Here is a 6,964-nt window from a genome sequence, read left to right on the forward strand (position 1 = left end):
ACATTGCTGAAGTCATTGCATGCATGAAAAATAGCTTCATGCGGAACAGAAGTGACAGTTCATTTCAATCCATAGACGAATGTATGGCCAAATTCAAAGGTCGGTCTAGTCTAAAACAATACATGCCTATGAAACCAATAAAGCGCGGTGTAAAAATTTGGTTACGATGCGATGCAAAGACCGGATATACGTACGATTTGAATGTATATACCGGTAAAGAGATCACTTCAAATCTTGCTGGCTCACTTGGGGAAAGGGTTGTTACAAAATTAGCTGGCGCTATCCGTGATAAGGAAGTAGCTATTGCACTCGACCGATTTTTCACATCAATTTCATTAATCAAATCTATTCCTTTTGCGGCCGTGGGAACATATATGCGCAATGGAAAAGAAACTCCAGAGTTCGAGTCGCGACTTGTACGTGGTCAAAGTCAGTTCCAAATAAGATGTGATGGAATATTGGCTGCACGTTGGATGGATTCCAAGGAAGTACTAGTAGTTTCGGACTGCCACAAACCAATAGTATCTACCCTAACCAGGAAACAAAAGGATGGTAAAAAGAAAGAAGTTGATTGTCCCTTAGCTATTGTGGACTATAACCGTATAATGGGTGGGGTAGACCTGGCCGATCAAAAATCAGCTGTATACGATCTAAATCGAAAATCTCAGAGGTGGTGGAAGAAAGTATTTTTCAAAGTTCTGATGCTTTCCACTGTAAATGCTTGGATTGTTCACAACGACCTAAATCGCAAAAAAACATCGTTGATACAGTTCATGGTACCGTTAGCTGAGTCATTGATTTCGGAAGGAACAAAACACAAAAAAATTAAAACACGTCGAAGTGGCGGAGGACCAGCTAAACGCACACGCACTCATTTACCAATCAAGGGTCCTTCTCGACGTCGCTGCGTACGGTGCACTTCGCTAAAAAAGGAAACAAGAACGAATTACATTTGCTCCGGATGTAATAATGCACTATGTTTTAACTGCTTTACTCCCTATCATAAATAAAATATAAAGCTACAATATTTTTCAACTAAATATACAATATTTCAAAATTGATGGTTTCTCAACTTGATGTATTTTTTATTTGCAAATATTATATATAACACCTTATTGGGATATGTTCCAACATAAAACGTTATTGGGATAATATGTCCCAGGATAACGAAAGGACATAGCGATTTTTTAAGTATGCAAAACATGTTTTTTTAACGTTATTTTCACATTTTGAAAATAAAAAGCAAAAAAAATATCCTAGGAACAGAAATAAAACTCCGGCGCGAAAGGGTTAATAACAATCAACTTAGCTTAGTGCAACAAATCGAACAGTAGCAGAAGAGGTTATATAATTTATTTATCACCATTGTACTTGAATTTTAGTATTATATTTGGTCGAAAATATTTGCACAAAAAACTAATAAAAAACAAAATAAATTAGACATAAATCATGAGTATTTTTTTTAAGTGCACACTAGGATGGAATCAAATTGAAAACTATTTTTTTTAAGTAAAGTTATTTTCAACATACTTATATTGGCTTCACTTGTATGTTTGTACGTATTGTAATGAATTTCAGGAAATTCTCGGTAATTCTTCCGTTAATATTCGAATAATTGAAATGTTGAAGAAATAAACGCAAATGTTCCGTATAAAATGCTATTTATTAACAGGACTACTATGGTAGTAGATCTTCACAATTCTATGTATTCGCGTGCTTCACTTATAGCTTAGTAAAATGAAATTCCGGGACCATCACTTGGACTGCGCCGCTCTCCGTTTGCCACGTTCGCCTATTTCTCCCTGGGTCTAGAGTTTTCGCGAACATTGTTCTCGAATATTTGCTTATTTATTTCCCGTTTCTATATCTCATATGCGTGTATATGCCTGAGTAATATGAACTCTTTATGGCTGTATTCATATATGTATGGCTGTTTTCTCTTCCATCTGCTTGGCTTGCTGTTACTCAGCATTTATTACTAGCGGCATAGTAACGTATTGAAATTGCTAATATTCGCCACAATATAAAACTCCTATTATACGGTTCACGTCTTTTCAGTTGGCTCATACATATTTGCCTGAAAATTAATTTATATTTCCTGTTTGTGGTACTAGACAACAATAGACTAACAAGTCAGATTTTATTGTTTGTTACCGAAAATAAGAGGGCAAGTATAGAGATTTGTTGGGAATTTGCAAGCGCGGAATCGACAGGGCGAAGAAAGGCTAATGGAAACATTTCCGTACGTACATCAAGTGCTCTAGCGGAACAGCGTGGTTGAGTAAAGTACGAGTACTGGACTAATAAAGAATGATAATGGCCATGTACTAGAGGAAAGAGTGCCTAAAGAGCCAGCAGGCAACACCTACACTTCGGTCATGGAGCGGGTAGTGTCGGGTTTGGTGAATCATAGTAAAGTCGAATGGGCAGTGAGGACTTTTTCTAAACTTATATATATTCCCTGTTATGCTACAAATCTCATGTAGAGCGATCAGAAATGGTCCAAAACTATATTCGACAACTGCATAAGACTGAATCATATACTCGACTCTTATAGAACTGCTTGTATCGTTTTCCTACCAAAGGCGGGGAAGATCGGTTATATGTATTTCAAAGATTACAGACCCAACAGCTTAACATAAACTCTGCTTAAAACCTTTGAAAAGCTGTTAGATGTGTATGTAAAAGCAAAAATTGAAAAATGTTTCACCAAAACACAACATGCGTACACCAAAGGTAAGTAGACACAGCACTGCATATGGTGGTTATAAACGCAGAGAAGAAAGCCTTAGAATATAACGGGTACGCCCTAGAAGCTTTCTTAGATATTTTCAGGACTTTCAACAATGTCTTTACACAGGCGATTATGGAGAGATTTAAGTTGAAATACATCCACCCCTAACCAAATGGATCGGCTGCAAGCTTTATTGCAGGGAGATTGCTAGGCCGTGGAAGCTGTATGGAACCACAAAATGCTCGGGAATTTCAATCAGCGTCCCGTCAAACTTACGGCGTGTGAAGATAACGTTGCAGTTTTCATACGTTGAAGTGCCTTTCAACAAGTATCTAGTTAGTTCATGGATCAGACACTTCGGGATATACATATGTACATGGGCATTTAATATCGGGGTAAGCGGAGAATACGGATGTTGTCTTGTTTTCTAGCGGGCATAAGCTGCCGTATTTGTATATGACTGGGCCAGGAGGTGTGACCCTGTAGGATAATAATTTTACCAAATATCTTGGGATCATTCCAGACAGTAATTTTTCGTGGAAGCTCAACGTAGAGGAAGAAGTGGAGAAGGCATCCTTTGCATTTTATGCACGTAAAGGAATGTTGGGATGTAAATGTGGTCTATAGCCCCCTCACTCTCTCATTAGATATTTATTGCGATTGTAATGCATATTAGGTGGAATTGCCACTCAAAAGTAACGTACCTAAAAAAGTTGGGGTTATGAAGTATAGCAAGGTCTAGAAAAAATTGGAGCCCTAAAAACAGACTGACGGCTGCACTGTACGCCATTCTGCACATTCCATATGTAGACCTGGTGGTAAAGAACATAGAGTTAACAACTGCAACAAAACTCAATGCCTCGGTATAGCTTGAGCGCACACCATAGCAAGAAGGAAACGCGCAGACCCAAAAGCAAGGCTATAAAGTGTCAAAGATCATGTGTAGATCTTACAATCTCTTTCGCGCAGGGGGAGGTGGGAAATTTAGTGCATTAAAATCCTACACTGGCCTTTGGGCTTTGGATGCTTCTTCCCCTGTAAAAAAAAAGACACACTCCCTCTTCTGCAGCAGCCGCACTGAGTTTGTTGACTTACCACCTTTACCTATGGTATCTAATAGCTTTTCTTTTCTGGCTAAAGTGTTACGCTTTTGTACGCCGCGCAAGGGTTTTTGTTTTATTCTAAAAACAGACAACGTCTTTATGGGGTATTTCGTTTTTTGTGAAAATTGTTGCGTGTTCGCAACGCAAAAGCGTTACACTTTTACTCTGTATAAAATGGCGGTGTGGCAGTGCAGCTTTGTGAAACTCTCAATTTGCTCTTAAATTCTACATATACTCTGTTAATGTGAGTGAATATGGTGAGTTGAGATGTTCTTTTTATGCGCTATATATGTTGAAAATTTTCTGGTGTAGGAGTAACTCTATTAAGGCTTTACCATTTACTTAGGCAAGAATTTATTTCAGAAAAGAAAATGCTATAAGTGATCAGGACTCTTTTAATAACCTATTTGCGGAACTTTAAAATAAATATTTTAAATTTTTAAATTCGATCCACACTTGTAAACGTTTGTGTAAAAAATAAACATTTTTCATAAATACATACAGACGTAGATATATTACACATTCCTTAGCAACACCGACGCCGATTAGCTGCCATTCATTTCGATGGCCATTGCTCATTGCAGTCTCATTGCTAACGAAAGAATTGTCTGACAAATTTTCTACAATTCACCCGAAGATTTGTTTACTTCGTTTAGTTCAGGAATCAATGTCGATAGGTGATACAGAGCCCCCGTACAAAATTAAATATAACAATATATAAATACGAATGCATATGGGGTATTCCATTCCATTTCGACCAATTTTGAACCCGACCCCTTTAGAGTTGGCTGAAAGTTTTTCTTCTTTTTCTAGCTTACGAAAGACGTTTTTCAGGATTTTTTCAAATTTTTTCATCCAACTCAAAAAAAGTTATGAATTTAAAAAAAAACACCGTTTTTGTTTTCAAAATGCTATAAATTTTTCAAAAATTGACCGTTTGGGATCTTCTTTTTTTAAATTTGTTTTTAAATGTACTTTTTGGAAAAAATACAAACAAATTGTTAAAGTTTTTTTTTAATTTTTCAGTTTTTCTAGATTTTTCGAATTTCGCCATTTTTTTTTTCTCACAAAAAACTTCAATCAATTCTGCAATCATCCCTGCTAATCCCGGAGTGGACCGATTTTTTTTTTATATTTTTTTTTATTTAATTGAAAAAAAAATTTTCAAAAATAAAAATGTAAGAAAATGATTTTTAATATTCTTTTCTTTATATATTATGGTAATCTACGATTAAAATGACTCGCTTTCGCTATCCAGCATTAATCCTGGTTATCTTAATCGTAGATTACCATAATATATAAAGAAAAGAATACTTAAAAATCATTTTCTTACATTTTTTTGTTATATAAATAAATTGATAAAAAAATTTTTTTATTTTTGAAAATTTTTTTCAATTAAATAAAAAAATATAAAATAAATCGGCCCACTCCGGGATTACTGGGGATGATTGCAGAATTGATTGAAGTTTTTTATCAGAAAAAAAACGGCGAAATTCGAAAAATCTCGAAAAACTGAAAAATTAAAAAAAACTTTAAAATTTTTTTTGTATTTTTTCCGAAAAGTACATTTAAAAACAAATTAAAAAAAAAAGATCCCAAACGGTAGATTTTTGAAAAAGTTATAGCATTTTGAAAACAAACACGGTGTTTTTTTAAAATTCATAACTTTTTTTGAGTTGGATGAAAAAATTTGAAAAAATTCTGAAAAACGTCTTTCGTAAGCTAGAAAAAGAAGAAAAACTTTCAGCCAATTCTAAAGGGGTAGGGTTCAAAATTGGTCGAAATGGGATGGAATATCCCATATACATAAAGTGAAACATTTGTATGGCAATGCTTGTTTGTAAAAATTTGTACTTTTCATGCATTCATATACACACACACATACACATCGGTTTTAACAAGCGTTGAGTCTTAACGGCGCTCTATTGATCAGTTTTACGATGTTTTTGCGATTTTATCACTTACAAATGAAACAACAACATAAGCTATGCTACAACTTTAAAATTAACACTTAGATATTGATGTTGTTTTCGGTTGTTGTTGTTATTATGTTCAATCGCAAGCGGCAAGCCGTGCTTATTTGCAGATACTTTAGTGGCAGTGGTAAAATCTATGTGCAACACCATTACCACAATCGCGCAACCATTACCACCGCTAACCAACATTATTCTTTGGTACTTCTGGACCCTTATTTCATTACGAAATATTATGCGGGCCATAATCAGTGGCAGCAGATTGTTGTTGTGTTGCTTCGAAACAATAAATATCAGTATTGCAGATGACGACCCTGACATCGGCACCAATGCAACGCGCCACTGTTGCCACTGTAAGTTTATAGGTGATTATATGGATGCATGTATGTATGTATCCTAAATGGCGCTTTGAATGTGCTGAATAAGTAGTTTTGTCTGGGATATAGTGAACTGATTAAAGTGCATCAAATTATCGCGTCTAGTTGATTTGTTCTATGTACTGTTATTATGCACTGGTAAAATTTGGGTTCATAAAAAATGTGAAAATGTTAAAAAGTGGAACTTCCCTATAGTAAATTCGCACGGGACCTGAAAATCGCTTCACTATATTGAAACTTCATTATATAGAAACTTTGATTTTTTTCCTAATTTTATTTAAAATAAATAGTAAGTTTGGATTGAGTTACATCCTTCAATTTTTCATTTTCAATAAAAGCTTCCAAATCGTGTAGAGTTAGAAACATTAATCGGCACGTCGCTCCCCATCTCCACAAAGGTTCTAATTACGCTAGTGGATGAAGTAGCTTGTCTGAACGTTGGTAATGCCTCCTCGGATTCTGCCAATTCTTCAACAGTCAAATCGTCTTCATCGTTCACCAATATCAACATTTACGTAGTCCTCAAACGATGATTCGATATTTGCTACTTTTTTAAATGAAGACTGTAAAGCAGCCAAATCCAATATTGAAAGAAGATCATCTTCATCCCAATGCTCTAATGGAATATGCATAGCATCTTTTGAAAATCCTGCCTTTCTAAAACAGTTGGCAATTGTTTTTGGTTTAACATATACATTGCATACAAGGATAAGATTTGGAATTGAATGTTTTTTAACTTTTCTTTTACATTTTTACGGTGCGCAGTGCAGTTATTAA

Source organism: Eurosta solidaginis, unplaced genomic scaffold (assembly GCF_040869045.1).
Source record: "Eurosta solidaginis isolate ZX-2024a unplaced genomic scaffold, ASM4086904v1 ctg00000492.1, whole genome shotgun sequence".
NCBI lineage: Eukaryota > Metazoa > Arthropoda > Insecta > Diptera > Tephritidae > Eurosta > Eurosta solidaginis.